At 41.1% G+C, this 19,436-nt stretch overlaps 1 protein-coding gene across 2 annotated transcripts in view; it reads right to left on the bottom strand.

Moving 5' to 3' along the window:
- Positions 1-6,678: 6,678 nt before the first annotated feature.
- The window catches only part of LOC126190700 (2',5'-phosphodiesterase 12-like), a 152,367-nt gene continuing 139,609 nt past the window's right edge, over positions 6,679-19,436 (bottom strand). Inside the window, exon 9 of one of the 2 annotated variants that reach the window (XM_049931165.1) lies at positions 6,679-7,729. The gene's annotated coding sequence lies outside the window, so the exon portion shown is untranslated. The remainder of the gene's footprint in view (positions 7,730-19,436) is intronic. The other variant, XM_049931166.1, reaches the window with a different exon arrangement.

The raw sequence follows: 19,436 nt of genomic DNA, 5'->3' as shown, positions 1-19,436 counted from the left end.
TATTTATAGAAGGAATGAGGACTTCCTTTGCAGATTCGTATCTGTATTGGAAAGTTTACTGTTTTCAGTTTGTTCACATAATAATTATAGGCTTAATGTGGTATTTCATCTTAATATAGTTATTTAGTACTTTAAATGAAACAGTTGCCATATTTGATCAAGCAATAAAAAGTTCTGTTAACTGTAAAAATAAACACAAATCCTTGCTAAATGAAGAAGTGTTCTTAAAACAGGGCACATTACTTGTATGAGTATGAAGAGGAGTAGCAAATTCAATGAAAGACGACTTAACAATGTGAAAATCACCTCCAGTGCTCTATTGCACTGTCCAGCTGTACAGAGCTGATTAGACAACAGTTTTTACAGCACAGAGAGAGATTAAAGCATTTAATTAAACCTGGTCTGTAATAGAACATAATCTTCAGGGCCTGCTTGTGTTCCCAGAGAATGTGTTTGTTCTGCATCAGAACAGATACCATACAATATAATAACTGCAGTGGATGGAAATGGTTTGTTGCTATTAATGAGGGATGAAACTGTTCTAACCCAAGAACACTGTAACTTTAACTACATGAAAATGCATAAACATATGACAGACGAAGTACAGGCAACACACAAGGGGCCAGCAAAGCCTTGTGCTCTGCTCTATGTAGTCACTAGTTCTAACATTGGGTGCAGCCCGCAGGCTGCGCATGCAACTGCTGTTATACTAGCTGGCCAGGAGGCCTCTAGTGGCCAAATTAAGCAAGAACTTCACGTGTAAATTATGAAGCGGTGCACATACAAATCTGGTAGTTACAGCAAGAACTATTCCCACTTAAGAGGAACAGACAAATCTTGACAATCTTCCTAAAAGCATGATAGAAGTTGTCAGGAGATGTGTGCACTTACGTGGAATCGGTATATATGCTAAAGACTGCAGGGAGATTTGAAACTTGGGCAAAGTGCTTAGCAGAGTGGTATTCAGATAAGAGCGGAGTCAGTTATTAACGTAATAAAGCATTTGGTGGCATTTGCCAACAGAATTAGAATGATTTCCTGTCAAACAGACAACTTACAAAGGGATGCAACATGTAATGAAGTACTCTTAGAAGAAGCTGAAGCATGGGTAGTAGACTTCTTTGTTTGAAGTATCAACCCTCAAATTGGTAGCTACACCATCCTCCTTCCACAAACTCATCCTCTTAGCAATATTGCATAAAGAAGTAGAACAATTTGTTCTGATGTGATCAGACAGTAATGACCCATGCCACATATCTACAAATAAGTTAAGCTGCGGGAGGTGCAAACGGCCAGGACGTGCAGCTGATATCTGTAATGCCCCTGTTACAATCACTGTAAAGAGATTGGTCACACGAGTGTTGACTGTCACCAGTTGTGGGGTAGATTATGTTGACAGTGGAGGATTCCAAAGCTGATAAAGAGTCCCCAGTAATATCCTGGACCTTGCAGTTGGCAAGATAGGGTTTAGCAACCATTAGAGTGTCTAAGACGGTCATGGCACTTTCTCCCATCATTTTCATGTCATGATCCATCCTGTCTCATTTTTACCTTTCATATCGACTCCTGACCATGCTCCTAACGGAAGTAGTATTTGCCTCATAGGTGCCCTGTTGAAGAGATGTGGGGGTTTACGGCTTGATTCTTCTTCTTTACTGCTTCAGCACATCTGCATGTTATTGAAATTGTCTCGTTGCACAGGAAGTGGCTCTAAACTTTAAACTATGGTGAGTGGGAGTGAGATATGTAGAAGGTACACCGATCACTGAGATAAGTATGGTGAAAGTAGATGACGACATAATGCAGAGATTATGAAGTGCACTTACATTGGTGTTACTGTTGGTGAACGAACCCTTTTTCTTTTGTTGTAATATTGTGGAAGCACATTCTCACTACCTTACGTAGCAAGTTACCAGTGCAAAAAATGAGCGATGTAGAATGCCTGACCTGGCACACACCTGCCATCTTGTGGCAAGCCAGTAACATGGCAATGCATCACATATTAACCATTTCCTAACCCACTTTCCAGGCCTTGTGGTGTCTACCAGTCCTTTTTCTTCCCTTCCAATGGAATCTGTGTTACTACAGCAAGTTCACCTTCCTGGCCATCATCATAAAACGTCTGCACAGCCCGCTACCTCTTTTATCACACACTTGGTCATTGTTGATACATGCCTTTAAATGCCTTCTGGCAGTTCCTGGCAGCATGCAACTTTTCACTCAGCGATGTGTCACGTTTTGAATGAAACATTGTACTTTATACTTTGTGCATTGCTTGTAAGCTAGCTCCTCTTCTACTCTGAAGATATTTGATGACTTTGGGATGGTAATTGTGGTTTTGTAGCACTTATTCTTTTTTACAATGGATAATAAACTCTGCCCTCTTACATATGTGTCCCTACTGCGAAGTTCAAAAGACTGTGAGATAATTGCGTCAGCCTATCTAACCTAACCTAATAACGATTATGTACAGCAACACATCACATGAGACGTACTAACAGATGTCACTGTAATGCTGTCTGCCATCCAGTTTTGCGAAGCAAATATCCACTACTAATAATTGTTTTGTAACAAGAGGAACTTCAGAAAAGTTTTTAATAGTTTGATTAGCAAACAACAAACACCTTTGCAATGCCAATGTTATGAAAGTCATAAACAAATGAAATAATTGTAAACACAGAAAATTATTGTAAAATTTACTTTAGTCAAAGCTGAGTATTCACTTTACTTTGCCACTATTTAAAATTACTTTTACTTTATACTGACTGCATGCAGTAGGAGCATTACAATGTACAAAGAACTTTAACTACCTATATATCTAGTTTCACGAAGTACTTGACTCAAGTTAACTGTAATTGTAATTAATTTTCTTCCACTGAAATAACTGTATAACTTTCATTTATGATTGTCTTGGTAATAATGATGAAAAGTTAGGACTCGACTCATGGTTAATGAACTGGAATAATCAGTAACACTCTCAATATTTATAGTTCAACTGAAAAACACTGTATGTTCAAAGTACTGGAACTACTATGCTGGCAATCCGTGTACATAACTAAAAAGATAACTGGCTTCATCTTAAAATGTGGTCTGTTGCATATGGTGTGACGTAATACATTTTGTAATGAGCATTATTGGCAATACGGTCCTCTATAACAACATGCAACTTTTAATCATTTTGGCCACAAGGTATTCTTCTTCAGTTACCAATTCTTATTATACATTTTGTACTGTGCACACATATGTACTCGACTGACCATTTACAATGCATTTCCTTGCTTAAAACACCATTTTGAAAACACTCTCCATTACACATATGAGCACCACCACTTTGTGTCCATATGTCTCCACAGAGAACTAGCAATGCACTCTACGCTACTGACTCTGCTTGCACTCATGTCCAATAACATTATAGTCAACTTTGAAAAAGATCTTTGGATTCTATATTATATGAACTTACCTGACTTTGCCAGTAGTTATACAACAAAGTTTTTACAATATTATTTTCCAATAGTTTCTCCATAATTATATTAGAGTTTTTAAGTGAAGAACATTGATGTATTTAAAACAGTACATATATACACTAGAAATTACTTTAAAGTTACAGAATTAGTTGACTGAGAAATTACGAGGCATTGTGTTAATGTCTTACAGTGCAATTGGCATTTTTGTGACACATTACTTTCTGCAACTGTTGGCTTGTACGCAATGATGGTGTGCTGAAACTGTGTAACTGCCTGTGTGTTGTAGTGTTGATTATCTCAAAATGCTGTACTCTATGATTCTGTTTATTACCTTCTCACACAAGACTTATTTTTTTTGGTGAAGGCCCACTTTTTTAACCTCTCTGCACATGGACTCGTCCCACTATTGTTCACAACTGTTCTTCATTATTGCATTTCAAAGTTCACAGTTTTGACTCTTCTTCACCAAAACGCAATCCTTTCATGGTAAACCAACTGTAACCTCCTGCTTACCTCCTTTTATAGTAACTTACAGAGACTGGACATGGCTGGGGGATGATTAACAGAAAGAATACACTTTATTGCATAATAAACTTCAGTATATTGCCTAACATGAAAGTGTGTCTCTTTACTTTATAAACATAATGTTCCTCAAAATTTTAGGTGGAAAAATGTTGCTTTGAAAGTATAACAGTAAAGATCATTTCACTTCATTTACTGTCTTTTAGCAAGTAACCCATTTCCTAGCAAAGCCTAGACCCTAACATGCTTCTGTTAATCATTCACTGATTTCATAGATAATTATGCACACCTTCTACAAATAAACTGAATCATTACTCACTATTACCCCACCAATTGATATAGTACTTCCAAACTCATAATTTGTCACCTCAACAAACCATTACAATAACTTTAGTGCTACACAACTACATGCAACCTTTCCACACTAAACCTGAATGATGATTCTCCCCTCATGTTCTGGTGCCTGACTGGAAGCACTTGCGCATTGCTGAATGTAACAGCAAAACAATGCCCCTCCCAAAAAGAGGTGCTGCCCACTCTGAACATTCCAAATAACCAGCAATATGTTAGGGGTATGATTTGCAACATCTTACCCCTATCGATAACAAAGCTCTGCATTCAGGTCCCGACTGGCTATTTGGAACTGACTACCTGCTGTGTCATCATCTATCAGCATCACCATTTGATGCAGTATGGAGGGGCCTGGGGTCAGCAAACCACTCTTCCAGCCATTGTAGACTTTCTAGACCGTGGAACTGTTATGCTCTTTCAAGTAACTCCTCAGTTGGCATCACGAGGCTGAGTACAAACCATTCCAGCCCTCTCACCAAGGAAAAATTCCTACTAGCTCCAGGAATCAAACCTGTTTTTTTTTTGCACAGCAGCCACACACACTGACCACTGTGCTATGAAGATGGACAGAGGTAGACATTGCTTACAACATGTACATTAAAATACTGGACTAAAGTACGAGGTGCATTCAAGTTCTAAGGCCTCCGATTTTGTTTCTAATTAACTACTCACCTGAAATCGATGACACTGGCGTTACTTCTCGACGTAATCACCCTGCAGACGTACACATTTTTCACAACGCTGACGCCACGATTCCATGGCAGCGGCGAAGGCTTCTTTAGGAGTGTGTTTTGACCACTGGAAAATCGCTGAGGCAATAGCAGCACAGCTGGTGAATGTGCGGCCACGGAGAGTGTCTTTCATTGTTGGAAAAAGCCAAAAGTCACTAGGAGCCAGGTCAAGTGATTAGGGAGCGTGAGGAATCACTTCAAAGTTGTTATCATGAAGAAACAGTTGCGTAACGTTAGCTTGATGTGCGGGTGCGCTGTCTTGGTGAAACAGCACATGCACAGCCCTTCCCAGACGTTTTTGTTGCAGTGCATGAAGGAATTTGTGCTTCAAAACATTTTCTTAGGATGCACCTGTTACCGTAGTGCCCTTTGGAATGCAATGGGTAAGGATTCCGCCCTTGATGTCCCAGAACATGGACACCATCATTTTTTCAGCACTGGCGGTTACCCGAAATTTTTTTGGTGGCGGTGAATCTGTGTGCTTCCATTGAGCTGACTGGCGCTTTGTTTCTGGATTGAAAAATGGCATCCACGTCTCATCCATTGTCACAACCGACGAAAAGAAAGTCCCATTCATGCTGTCGTTGTGCGTCAACATTGCTTGGCAACATGCCACACGGGCAGCCATGGGGTCGTCCGTCAGCATTCGTGGCACCCACCTGGATGAGACTTTTGCATTTTCAGGTCGTCATGCAGGATTGTGTGCACAGAACCCACAGAAATGCCAACTCTGGAGGTGATCTGTTCAACAGTCATTCGGCGATCCCCCAAAACAATTCTCTCCACTTTCTTGATCATGTCGTCAGACCGGCTTGTGCGAGCCCAAGGTTGTTTCGGTTTGTTGTCACACAATGTTCTGCCTTCATTAAACTGTTGCACCCATGAACGCACTTTCGACACATCCATAACTCCATCACCACATGTCTCCTTCAACTGTCGATGAATTTCAATTGGTTTCACACCACGCAAATTCAGAAAATGAATGATTGCACGCTGTTCAAATAAGGAAAACGTCACCATTTTAAGTATTTAAAACAATTCTCATTCTCGCCGCTGGCGGTAAAATTCCATCTGCCGTACGGTGCTGCCATCTCTGGGACGTATTGACAATGAACGCGGCCTCATTTTAAAACAATGCGCATGTTTCTATCTCTTTCGAGTCCGGAGAAAAAAAATCGGAGGCCTTAGAACTTGAATGCACCTCGTATATGTGACTGCATTGTTTTTGTGAGGAAAAAGTATGAAAATAACCTCTGATAATTTTTATTCAATGATAAATAATTATTTGAAGCAAGCAATTGCTCCTGTTATTTATTCAATTACTTGAAAAAGAGTTGTCACTCATCTTCAAACTGCCAATAGGAGCCTGCAATCTTTAGATGAAAAATAAAACAAAATGTTGAAAACATGTGAAAGGAGGACAAATTTATTTGTTATATTTATGTTAGAATCTCAGTGATTTATTTTCTTTGGTTGTGACAACTTTTTGCTCTGTGCATTTTCTTTGCAGTTCAGTATCTTTGTATTGTTATTGTATGTATCCATTCTCACCAGTATGTTGTGTGTATAACTGTACATTAAATAAATATCCAAGTTCATCATGTTCAATATATTATTTGTTATTTCAGAAATAAGTAGTTCCAACACAAAATAATAAAATAAAGGCAATTATCTACTGACTGAAATAAAATTTATTTAAAATACAGCTTGTTTGGTCTGACCTTTAGACACCATGGTTTTACACTGGGAATTGTAGAGTGCCAGTTGTATGTATGAATGTAATTTCAAAGTATTTTATGTAATATACAGTCATAAAAACATTTAGACAAATACACAATTTTAAAGTTGTTATAAGATAAAAATGGAGCCAATAAAAATGTAAACAGAACTAAAACAATCTGATTATTACTCAGTTTAAAAATTACATGCCATCTGAACAAGATAATGAAGGTTTTAAAAACCTGGTGTACAGCAGACACAAATGACCGAAATGTGATTAAATTGTTAGTTTTCGCAAATATTTCTGCATCCAGCAGGAAAGACAATGGTATAAAATCACTCTATCTGTACAGCGAGTGTGAACCTTTTCACGACAAAAGAAATATCAAATATTAAATGTTAGTAATACCCAAAATATGTTAGTAATACCCAAAATAGTAAATTAAGGATAAATTTCTCTCTTATACTGGGTTATTTTTCATCCTCTTGAACAGAACTGTTCTCTCCAATTCTTTGTCAGATGAAACTTCTGTTTGTTTCACATTTTGTTCATGTTTGTGTCTGTTGCATATCTTTACGGAATGCTAGTATTTACGGGAGATACTTTTCTTTATCAAAACAATGTGAAAAACCTTTCTAATCTAACATTCATCTACCTCAGTACCATACCAACCAGGCATTTGGTAACTGCCTGTTAATATGATTCTCTAGTACAATGAAAGCACTACACATAATATCTTAAAAATAATATAAAATAAAATAAATTTTCATTTGCAACCAAAATACACAGTAAGAACAACAGATGATTATTATTATTTAAATTGCAAAAATTATCTTAATACTGAGTGTTCCTTTGGTTTTGTTGATACAGGTACAAAAAATGAGCTTTATTGTTGTTGATCGGTCTTTGGATCCAAATTCTGAAGGTGGAACTACCACCAGCTGCCAAAAAGAAACATCATATAAGTCTCTTAATTCTCTACAGAGGTGAGTGCAAACAAATTAACAAAATTATCACTAAATGGTGTTTTTGTATGGCAGGCACAAAATGTTAAGACTGAATAAAGGAAGTCTGTAAAAATGAACATCCCTCTTCATCCTGCTAGTCACAACAAATACAAAAATTCAAAAGGCCAGTAATTATGAGTTAATTTTTATCTGTGAGTCTGCTGGACATCACTTCATCTTCAAAATAAATGGCAGTTTGTCCACTAAAATCATTGTTTATTTTCTGTCTAGTTCTTCCAATTACAGTAATACACCAACAGTTATGAAAAGGAGGATGCACATGATTTTTTTGATAGATTTTATACCACATATTCAGAACATTAAACTATACTCATGATTACAGAACTGCACACAATATCTGATACTGACAGATTAGCATAGTGAGAAGATCCCATATGCTAAACTTAGTCTCGCCACACCATGTCATTGTATTACAGATTGTCTTGGTACATTCTTCAGTAATTTCCATCAACATAGTTTGTGAATGTTTCCACAAAGCATCAGCACTAGTTGCTGGATGACAGTGGCCTAAAAAGCTGTTCCTGGCAAACTATGTCTGAGGTATGATATTCAATAGGTGACACATGAGGCAAACTAGCAGTCTAGGAAAGGCAATGGGACCATCATACTTTGAAAAATATTTATGCTTTCCTCACTACACACTGGCTGGGTGTTACCCTGATGGAATATGGCATATGAAGTTGATGAAGTAGAGGAAGTACCTTGGGCAATAAAATTACCGAACTCTTTAGGTTGCTCTCGATATGTAGGAACTGAGATGACATTTAGCAGTCAGTGACGCCCAAAACTGTCATATCTGACATCTATCTCCCTACACAACAACGCCGGCCTGCAGGTTGTGGTCACCAATGTAGTATCCAATGCTTATGCAACCTTCATTGTAGGGCATTACAAGGGGGGCTTATCTACAAACAGCACTTTTTTAAATTCAGTTAGGCAATGATGTTTTCCCACAATAGTCTTTTGTACAACTGAAGCTGACAAAAGAATGCATGAGATGTTCAGCCACAAGCTCCAGCATTGAGACAACAGTGGATAATACCATAAATCCATTATGTACAAGATGATAAAGTCAAGATATAACAATATCAAAACACATTTTAAGGAGACTGGTCATTTTGTCTCAATCAAATCCATTCACTTGTAGAAATCATGCTTCTTACTTCAGAAAGGTATACTGGCACTTATGCTTCACTGCATGGATTTAGTGAAACACTGATGTCTAGCCACATAAGAGAAGGATCTACATGTATAGCATATGTCTGTTGCATAATCAATTATTTCTGATATACAGTTCTATGCATTCTCCAAGTCTGGATTTATTTGGACCACTCTTTCTGTCTGCTGTATTTTTTTTTTTATCCCTGGCAGTTATTATTTATCAATAATGCCCCATCTAGCACTGTTACCAAGTCTCGGAAAAATTATACGCTTAATAGTTTTGATTGGTTGGTAGCCATCATGCAAGGCAAATTTAAATACTATTAAAATTATATGTAGGTTTTTTGTAATCTAAAAATTTAATGACATTTCCATTAAAGATTATTCTTGAAAATTTAATAACCCCTCATGTTTTTCATTGATTGAAATAATTGTTTATACAGTAACTAGTTTCAAATCTCTGCATGTCAGTTACCAGTTAATGTGTGGTATCCTGGAGCCATTATTCCTTGAAAATTCAGCTGTATCAAAACACATTCAGCCTCTCAAGCAGTGACTCTTATCTTCTTATTACTTATGTTTTATGTTCAGTAACATAATAAAACACATCAATAAGTGTGTTGCTCCCTTTTCAGTTGTTGACATAAAACAATGATATCGAAACATAAAACTGTAATGTGGACTTTGAGCTTACACCACACATAACGGTGTTACAGAAATATGATTTACAAAAGCTTGTGATGATGGAGCAGAGTCAAGAACCAACCAAATGTTGATTGGCTGCACTTTCATCCAGAATTATCTTTAATGTAATCACACCTATAGTATTTAAACACATCCATAATGGTCAAGATAAATTGAATTTTCATGCAGGCTTAGACAACATATAGTGTTTTTCATTGTTTCTGTATATCTTACTGGGTTATGCATCAATCTATGCTGAATATGGGGGATAAGGAATGAAGAATTTGTTATTAATTGTTATACAGTCGGGATAGTTTTCAGCAAGCAGTGGAATAATAGAGGATGATCAGTAGTTACAATGCAACTGGCATATTTTCTGAATATTCAATTTCCTTGTGAACCATATGGTAAAATCTTCATTGTTATAGCAAAATCTGACATTGCACTATAAAAATTGCAATGGGAACTACATTAGTATGCTAGATGAGAAAGAACTAGTATTTATTTAATTGGATGGATGATAAAATCTACTCACCAAGCAGCGGCAGAGTACACACATAAAAGACTGTTGTAATTGGCAAGCTTTCAGAGCCAGAAGGGCTGAAGAGGAAGGAAAAAGGGTGAAGGAAAAGGACTGTAGAGTTCTAGGAAAAGGGGTAGATTTTGTGAAAGTCACCCAGAACCTCGGGTTGGGGAGATTTACCATGCAGGATGAGAAGGAAAGACAGTTTGCTGGGGGTCTGCATTGGATGAGATTTGAAAACCTGAGAGCTTAACACTAGAATGGCGGAGTTTCTGACATTCCTAAAATAGCAAAAAGGGGTCATTTTGACCCCACATAAAATATTTTCATATTTGACTTAAACAAATACTTTTTCTAGTGTTTGTTAATCTATACTTTATTTCTAGTAATCACAACAATTCTTTACAATTATAAATAATAATTACTGATTTATTTGAACAAAAATATATCATACAAATTTATTGTTGCTACTGCTAACAAGTTTCTTAACTATAGATTTTAATTTATTAACTATTCATACAACCTTCTAGACACATTTAATATATTCAGTTCATTTTACTCTCACGTGTTTTACAAACAGCTCTGTGTTACTTTTCACTCAAATGACGCACTTAGCACATGTGATTTCCATTTTATGTGCACACTTTTCACACAGGGCTCTGTGACACTTTACACAGTTTTTGCTGGTCTTGTTGCCTTTGCAGAGGCTGATTTGGCACTTCCTCCGCTTTTTAAGTGATTTCAGTCCCATATCCTCAACCTTTGCCTGGTGTTCTTGCTCTTTCATTCCATTGAGTTCATTTGCCAGTTGATGTATGAACTCCTTCCTTTCCATTTTCTTGTTTGTTACTATGTCATAGATGACCCATGCATTTATTGCCACTACATCCAGTATGTTGTAGAGGACATGCATTGGCCATCTCCTACATGCAACCTTCGTAGTATGTTTACAGGTAATTTGATCAACCACATCCACCCATACTTTGTTGCACTGTAGAACGTTATGGTTTCATATTTTTTCTTTCCCTCCTCGCTTACTGCTACTTCGGCATGCAGCATACTCAGAAGAATGACATTTTTATTCTTCTTCCCTTGCTATACAGTCAAAGTGCAGTCGGTGATGCCTCTATTGTGCAGTATTGTGGTGGAGTGGACTTCAGCATTTGGCTTCCCTACTTCATCGGGGATTTCATGGTGTTCATTGCACCAACTAATCAAGCTTTCTTTTCTTTGAGTTTTTTAGCAAGTTGATGAGATGTAAAGAAGCTGTCTATGGTCACATTTCTTCCTTGATTTACAAATGGTTCCATGAGACACAGAATGATGTATTCTCCAAGTGGGTGTTTCTTTCTATGCGTGTCCTCTTAGCCGAGGTATGGGAAAGCATTACATATATAATTCATCGTTACATCAACAGTCAACCAGAATCTGAGATCATATTTGTCTGGTTTGTTGGACATGAATTGAGTAAACCTGCATCTTGCATTGCTTGGTAACAGTTGCTCATCAATGGTTATATTTTCTCCAAGGCGGTAAGTGCGAATACTGTTTTCAATTAACTTTCCCCAAATTTCTGATACAAGAGCAAATTTTTTGGCTGCCACGTATTCAGCATGGTTTGATTTTTCATCAGAATGAAGAAATCTGAGAAGCTCCTGAAATCTGTCCTTGATGAAAGCAGGCCCCTAAGAGTGTGACCAGAGATCATCCACAGACATACCTTTAGTGCACAATACACCCCAAACATACGTTATGGCTATCAGCTTCTCCAGTTCCTCAAGTGACACAGTCCAGTCGTTGTTTTTTCATACTTTTTGAGTATTTGTTTCTATGCATTTCTTCACGAGATGTAGCATTGCTTCATCAAAAATAAGACGGAAGGCACTGATGACAGAGCTGTCTACTCGCTGGCAAGCATAAGCCATGGGACCTCCTCTCTCCTTCAGAAAATTCACAGCTGATTGTCTTCCACAAGATGAATAATTTCCATTCTCCCACATGGTTTCATCCCTTGCAATCATCATTGTAGACACTTCCAACTGTACCTGCTGTGGTGAAAGAGGTGATGATTTGACAAATAGCAGCAATGGAATCCTCTTCCACTAACCGTCCCTCGTTCACAGTATCTTCATCTGCACTTGTGTCAGGTACATCATCTTCATCAGTGTCATCAATTTCCAACTCAACTTTGGAATTCTCTAAGGGATGTAACATTTCTTCATCAGAAAGTCCATGCTAACGATATGTGTTCGAAAACGTGTCTCACACACAGAGACTGCCCAAGTGACACAATATAAGCTGTGGTGGACTAGAATGCGCACGAGCCAACTTGCAACAATGATGAGCAACTGCCACTGTTGCCACTGTATTGTTGGATAATTTACTTATATTCAGAAGAGAAATTACAGTGGGGTCAAATTGACCCTTTCCACCGTTGCAGGTATACTGCATAAAATGGCGATGAAAATTAAAATATATTGTAAATACTAAAATATCTTCAGAAAAAGGAGAAAAAATTAGAAAAAGTCATATAACTTCATTAAAGAAGTAAATAAATTGGATAGGACAATGAACAAAAAATGTATGACAGGGATCATTTTTACTCCTTCTGCTGTTCTAGTGTTAAAGGTGGAAAACAGGGTAATATGCAGACAGAGATTATGGTTTAAACATCATGAATAAGTTAATAAGAGTGAAAAGTGCATTGTATGTAACAGAGATGGGAAGGGGATGGTGAAAAATAGACAAGAAAGACAACGAAAGATGCAGAAAACTAAAACGGAGTGAAGCAAAGAGTAGTTACAGTGACGAAATGCTGAGACAGAAGAAATTAAAGTAAATTAAGATCAGGTGGGTTGCGAGAACCTAGGACTTGTTGTGGGGCAAGTTCCCACCTGTGGAGTTTTGAGAAACTGATGTCTGGGGGAAGAATCCAGATGGCGCTTGTCGTGAAATAAGTGCTGAGGTCGCGAATGTCATTTTGTAGAGCGTGCTCTGCAACAGGATATCACGAGCTGCCAGTATACACCCCCTGCCTATGCCCATTCATCCTAATTGATAATTTGGTGATAGTCATGCTGATGTAGAATGCCAAACAGTGTCTCCATAATAGCTAATATATGACACGTGTTATTTCACAAGTGTTGTTAAGCTACTAGCAATGCTATCTACGCAGGATACCGACGAAGCAGTTACCCTTGTCAGTTCTACAAAATTTAGAATAAAACCAAGTGTGGATGTGGTGTCACCGCCAGACACCACATTTGCTAGGTGGTAGCCTTTAAATCAGCCGCGGTCCGTTAGTATACGTCGGACCCGCGCGTCGCCACTATCAGTGATTGCAGACCGAGCGCCGCCACACGGCAGGTCTAGAGAGACTTCCTAGCACTCGCCCAGTTGTACAGCCGACTTTGCTAGCGATGGTTCACTGACAAATTACGCTCTCATTTGCTGAGACGATAGTTAGCATAGTCTTCAGCTACGTCATTTGCTACGACCTAGCAAGGCGCCATTACCAGTTACTATTGGTGCTGTAAAACATGTACCGTCAAGAGCGATGTTCACCAATTATGGATTAAAGTTAAGTTACCTCCTTTTTTCTGAAGTCTAAAATCCGTGTCCTGTTCCAGACCTCACGCTAGCCTGCGTGAGCTTAAACGCGTGCCTTTCGGCTTCCTCATAGTGGATTGGCTGTCTTGCCAAACCACAACAGTTGGCGACGAGGCCAAACCGCGTTCGTAACTATACTGTCCTGATGTACTTGTGCAATGGCTTTGCTACCATCTCCAGATGTATTATCCGAATCTTATCGCTTACAGAACCAGCAGACGCAGGCCTTACTGGATGCCCTTGGACAGCTCGTCCGGGGTCAAAGAGCAATGCAAAACGATGCGGCGGCCGCCGCTCCACCGCTCACGCAGCCACAACACGCAGTTGCACCACCTTTTCGTCCTTTTGATGCTGCACTGGAAAGCTGGACGGAGTGGTCACGCCAATTTGGATTCCATCTCGCCACCTACAGAATTCAAGGTAACGAGCGGCAGCCTTTTTTGTTAGCATCCATCGGCGTCCAAACGTACCGTGTGATAGTCAAATTATTTCCCCGACGCGACGTAGCAACTCTGTCCTACGACAAAATTTTGTCTGCGTTAGATGCATATTTCAAAGAATCAGTCAATGTAGTTGCCAAACGGTATACCTTCTTTCGTACAAAACGTATGGCAGGTCAGACTAATCGGGAGTGGGTTGCAACCTTGCAAGGCCTTACTAGGGATTGTGCTTTTGAGTGTCAATGTGGACTCCCTTATTCAGATACTATGGTACGTGATGCAATTGCACAGAACGTTTCTGATGTTCGTGTACGGGAACAAATTTTGAAACTAGTCAATCCCTCCCTTCAACAAGTGATGGACATATTGGATCGGCAGGACACACTTGACTTTGCTCAGGAATCATTTGAAACTTCGCCACCCGTGTGTCAGGTTAATCGGCCCGCCGGGCGAGCTGCACGGAACAGTAAACAGTCCTCGCGCCCGGCCGCACCAAAGCCGCCTGGCTCTCAGCCACGTGTACCGCGCCAGCAAGCAAATGCAGTGAAATCATGCCCGCGGTGTGCTACTAGACATTCGCGTGAGAATTGCCCGTCACGCCAGGCTATTTGCTTTTTCTGTAACAAAAAAGGCCATGTTCAGAGTGTTTGCCAGAAAAAGCTCAGATCAGACACTCCCAACTGTTCCAGGCCCTTTGCTTCACGCCGAAATCGAACCAAGGATACTCAGACTCGTGAAACTTGGCCTATGGAAATTCATGTAGTTCATTCCACTCCGCCCAGTGCTACTCTCTCTAACAGTGACAGTGTTCATCCCACAAATAGTGTGCGTCGACATCGCCGGCACTCCCGTCAAGTCGCAAGTGATTTTGTACCAGTGTCAGTTCACGTTGCAAGCGACAGTCGCTCTTGTCGTCAGCAGAACAATAAACTTGTTGTAGATTTGGACATTAACGGCAAAGTGATACCATTCCAGCTCGATACCGGAGCTGCAGTTTCACTGATCAATCAAGACACTTACAAACAGCTGGGCAAACCTCCGTTGCGTGCCGCAAATGTTAAGTTAAGTAGTTATTCAGGACAAGCGATCCCTGTGTTAGGACAGTGCAGCCTTATTGCAACATACAAAGGACAAACAAAACTTGTGTCATTTTACGTACTTCGTTCTTCTGCTGCAGTGAACTTGTTTGGTTTTGATTTATTTCAGTTGTTTAACTTGTCTATAGTCAATCAGGTCCTATCAGTGAACCAGACTGTGCCTTCAGCCAGTGTTTCTCGTCTATGTGAAGAATTGCAGACATTTTTGCACTGGGCCTTGGTTGCGCTAAGAACTATAAAGCACATTTGGAACTGAAAGTCAACGTGCAACCGAAATTTTACAGAGCGCGCAATGTTCCCCACGCATTGCGTGATGAGGTCGCAAAAACATTACACAATTTGGAATCACAAGGTGTAATTGAACGTGTGCAGGCTTGGTTGGTTGGTTGGTTTGGGGAAGGAGACCAGACAGCGTGGTCATCGGTCTCATCGGATTAGGGAAGGATGGGGAAGGAAGTCGGCCGTGCCCTTTCAGAGGAACCATCCCGGCATTTGCCTGGAGCGATTTAGGGAAATCACGGAAAACCTAAATCAGGATGGCCGGACGCGGGATTGAACCGTCGTCCTTCCGAATGCGAGTCCAGTGTCTAACCACTGCGCCACCTCGCTCGGTGTGCAGGCTTCTCTCTGGGCATCACCCTTAGTAATTTTGCCAAAACCTTTGGGAAAATTGAGACTTTGTGTGGACTTCAAGGCAACAGTGAATCCACAATTAGTGACTGCAACTTTTCCTTTACCCCGTCCTGAAGATCTTTTTGACAAAATGTGCCCGGGTAAATATTTTTCGAAGTTGGACCTAGCAGATGCGTACTTGCAAATACCGGTGGACGAAGAATCTCAGCGCGTTTTGGTGGTTAACACGCATCTTGGTTTGTATAGATTCAAACGACTGCCATTCGGGTGTGCATCCGCCCCTGCATTGTTTCAGCGATATCTACAAACTGTTTGTGTGTCGGTCCCAAAGTTTCATGATTTCTTGTATGGTCATCACTTTACCATCATCACAGACCACAAACCTTTGACATCGCTTTTTCATCCAACCAAGCCTGTACCTCCACGTACAGCGCAGAAACTCATTCGCTGGTCTATTTTCCTCTCGCAGTCCCGCTACGATATCTTGTATCGGTCCACTGCTAAGCACGGAAATGCCGATGCATTGTCCCGTTTGCCTGTTGCTGAGGATAGAGCATTCGATTCCTCCAAACTTGCTTGCATGTTCATTGATTCGGAAACCGATGACGTGGTCGAATCGTTTCCGATTGATTTTCGTCGGGTAGCTACAGCCACAGCTGCCGACCCTGTTCTTGCTACTGTTCTGTGTTTTGTTGCTACGCAATGGCCCTTGTCAGTCACGGATTGGGGATCCGTTGGTTCACCGATTTTTTGCTCACAAGGAGAAACTTTTTGTATGACTTGGTGTTTTGCTGTTGCGTTCTGATAATGATAATGATCAGTCCAGGGTAGTGGTCACACGTTCGTTACAGTCCTCTGTCTTACGGCTTTTCCACGAAGGACATTGGGGTATAGTGAGAACAAAACAACTTGCTCGTCAGCACTGTACTTGGTTCGGAATCGATGCCACGATTTCGCATATGTGCTCTTCTTGCATGATGTGTGCCGAACAACAATCCGCACCACAGTGGAAGTTCTTTGCATGGCCAAAAGCCACTTCCCCTTGGCAACGCTTACACATCAATTTTGCTGGTCCATTCTGGAAGGCTCGATGGTTGGTTGTGGTAGATTCATTCAGTAATTTTCCTTTTGTTGTCCGGCTGTCTTCCACGACGTCCTCTGCCACCATCCAAGCGTTCTCTGCTATCTTTTGCATTGAAGGTCTTCCGCAGACTATTGTTTCCGACAATGGCCCACAATTCATGTCCGCAGAATTTCTGTCATTCTGCAAGGCCAATGGTATTCAACATTTGACGTCCGCGCCGTTTTTGCCACAGTGCCGCTGAACGTTAGGTCAGGACTTTCAAGACACAGATGTTGAAGTTGAAAGAGTCACATTCTCGGGAGGACGCGTTATTGCTCTTTTTGTCCTCGTATCGCTGTCAGCCCCGAGATGGTCACTCACCGGCTGAGTTGCTGCACGGTCGCCCTCATCGCACCTTGATGTCTTTGCTACATCCGCCGCATCAGGTTCCTGTGCAGCGGCAGACACCTGCTTTTGCCCCAGGCAATGTTGTCTACTATCGCAACTATCGAGGTTCACGGCATTGGCTCACAGGGCGCATTCTTCGCTGCCTCGGCCGCGCTATGTATCTGGTTTTGGGGGCCTCTGGTGAGGTGTGTCGGCATCTCAATCAGCTGCGCCTCTGTCGTCATACGGGATCTGCCGCTCCCCAACTGCTTTCAGTGACGGTGCCGTCCGGTCAGCACCCTGGGGACCCATCTACTGGCTCGCCTCAGCCCCAGGTGTTACCGACGCTGCCTTCCATTTTGCCCCACGGCGACGTGCCGCCGCCGCCCGTTTTCCCGCCGGCGACGCCCGCAGTGGACGCGTCGCTGCAACCGCCGGGCGCCTCCCTGGGTCACGCGTCGCCGATCGCTTCCCGTGACCAGTTGTCCTCCGCCATGGAACTCTTGCCCGCTCCGGACCATATGTCGTCTTCGCCCGTCGGGTGCCCCGGCTCGATGGAGGTCGACCCTTCGGCCCCTCCTGTCTCTCTACGGGCGCATATACCGCATGTTGGTGTGCACCCTGAAGCAGGTTTTCAGGCGTTTCCTAGCTCCCCTCGGGCCGAATGGCAGGGTGCGGGTGGCACAGCCTCGCCTGTTGTTAGGCTCCCCACCTCGTCACATACGCCAACATGGGGTCCTCTCCACGGCAAGCGGAAGCCTTATGCCACAACCATCCACCGATTTGCGGGGGAGGAATGTGGTGTCACCGCCAGACACCACACTTGCTAGGTGGTAGCCTTTAAATCAGCCGCGGTCCGTTAGTATACGTCGGACCTGCGCGTCGCCACTATCAGTGATTGCAGACCGAGCGCCGCCACACGGCAGGTCTAGAGAGACTTCCTAGCACTCGCCCAGTTGTACAGCCGACTTTGCTAGCGATGGTTCACAGACAAATTATGCTCTCATTTGCCGAGACGATAGTTAGCATAGCCTTCAGCTACGTCATTTGCTACGACCTAGCAAGGCACCATTACCGGTTACTATTGATGCTGTAAAACATGTACCATCAAAAGCGATGTTCACCAATTATGGATTAAAGTTAAGTATTCTACCAGTTACCTCCTTTTTTCTGAAGTCTAAAATCCGTGTCCTGTTCCAGACCTCACGCCAGCCTGCATGAGCTTAAACATGTGCCTTTCGGCTCCCTCATAGTGGATTGGCTGTCTTGCCAATCCACAACAGTGGACATGAGCTCCTTCATCTTACAGGCAAATTTGTCATTTTTTTCTCACATCTATATTAAAAAATCAGATCAAACAACAATTTTTTTACATACCTTTTCAGTTTTGAGTTGGTGGAGTAAATTTTCAAGTTTGACCAGAAAATTGCAGGAGATTGAGTAACCAGGGGTACGATATATGCTGAATATAAGCATGTTATAGTCCTTAAGTTCAGCAACTCTCAAATGTGCGTTCTTCATTTAAATTATTGAAATTTTGCGTAATTTGATATTTTATTGATGAATGAACCAGAATACATGAACCACCATACCCACTGTCTCTACAGAAGCTAACTGCTACTTCATAAGCTATAAGTTTGTTCAATAAATTTATATTTTCATCTCTAAGCCAATGTTCACTTAATCAAATAACCTTTACAGATCATTTTCAGGACAGCATCCCTATAGTAACAGTGTAACAAATTCCTCCAGTAGTAACAATTTGTTTGAAAAAACATTACTTATTTATGAGAACCAGCACTTGCAGACATATATGAACTCCTACTGCCATAGATTATTGATTCATTAATGAAATAAACATAGCCCTTAGCAAAAATGTGCAGCTTTACAACGTAATTCCACAATCATATGATCAGGACAGCAAAGCCTCCTTTGAAATGAGACCCACTGATGCAGTAAACCAGTAAACTGTAAAGATAGCCACAGTATGACAACAAGTGTCAAGCAACTGGAAACTGCCCCC

This window comes from Schistocerca cancellata, chromosome 6 (genome assembly GCF_023864275.1).
Source record: "Schistocerca cancellata isolate TAMUIC-IGC-003103 chromosome 6, iqSchCanc2.1, whole genome shotgun sequence".
Classification (NCBI taxonomy): domain Eukaryota; kingdom Metazoa; phylum Arthropoda; class Insecta; order Orthoptera; family Acrididae; genus Schistocerca; species Schistocerca cancellata.
This window is presented reverse-complemented; position numbering and strand designations above follow the sequence as displayed.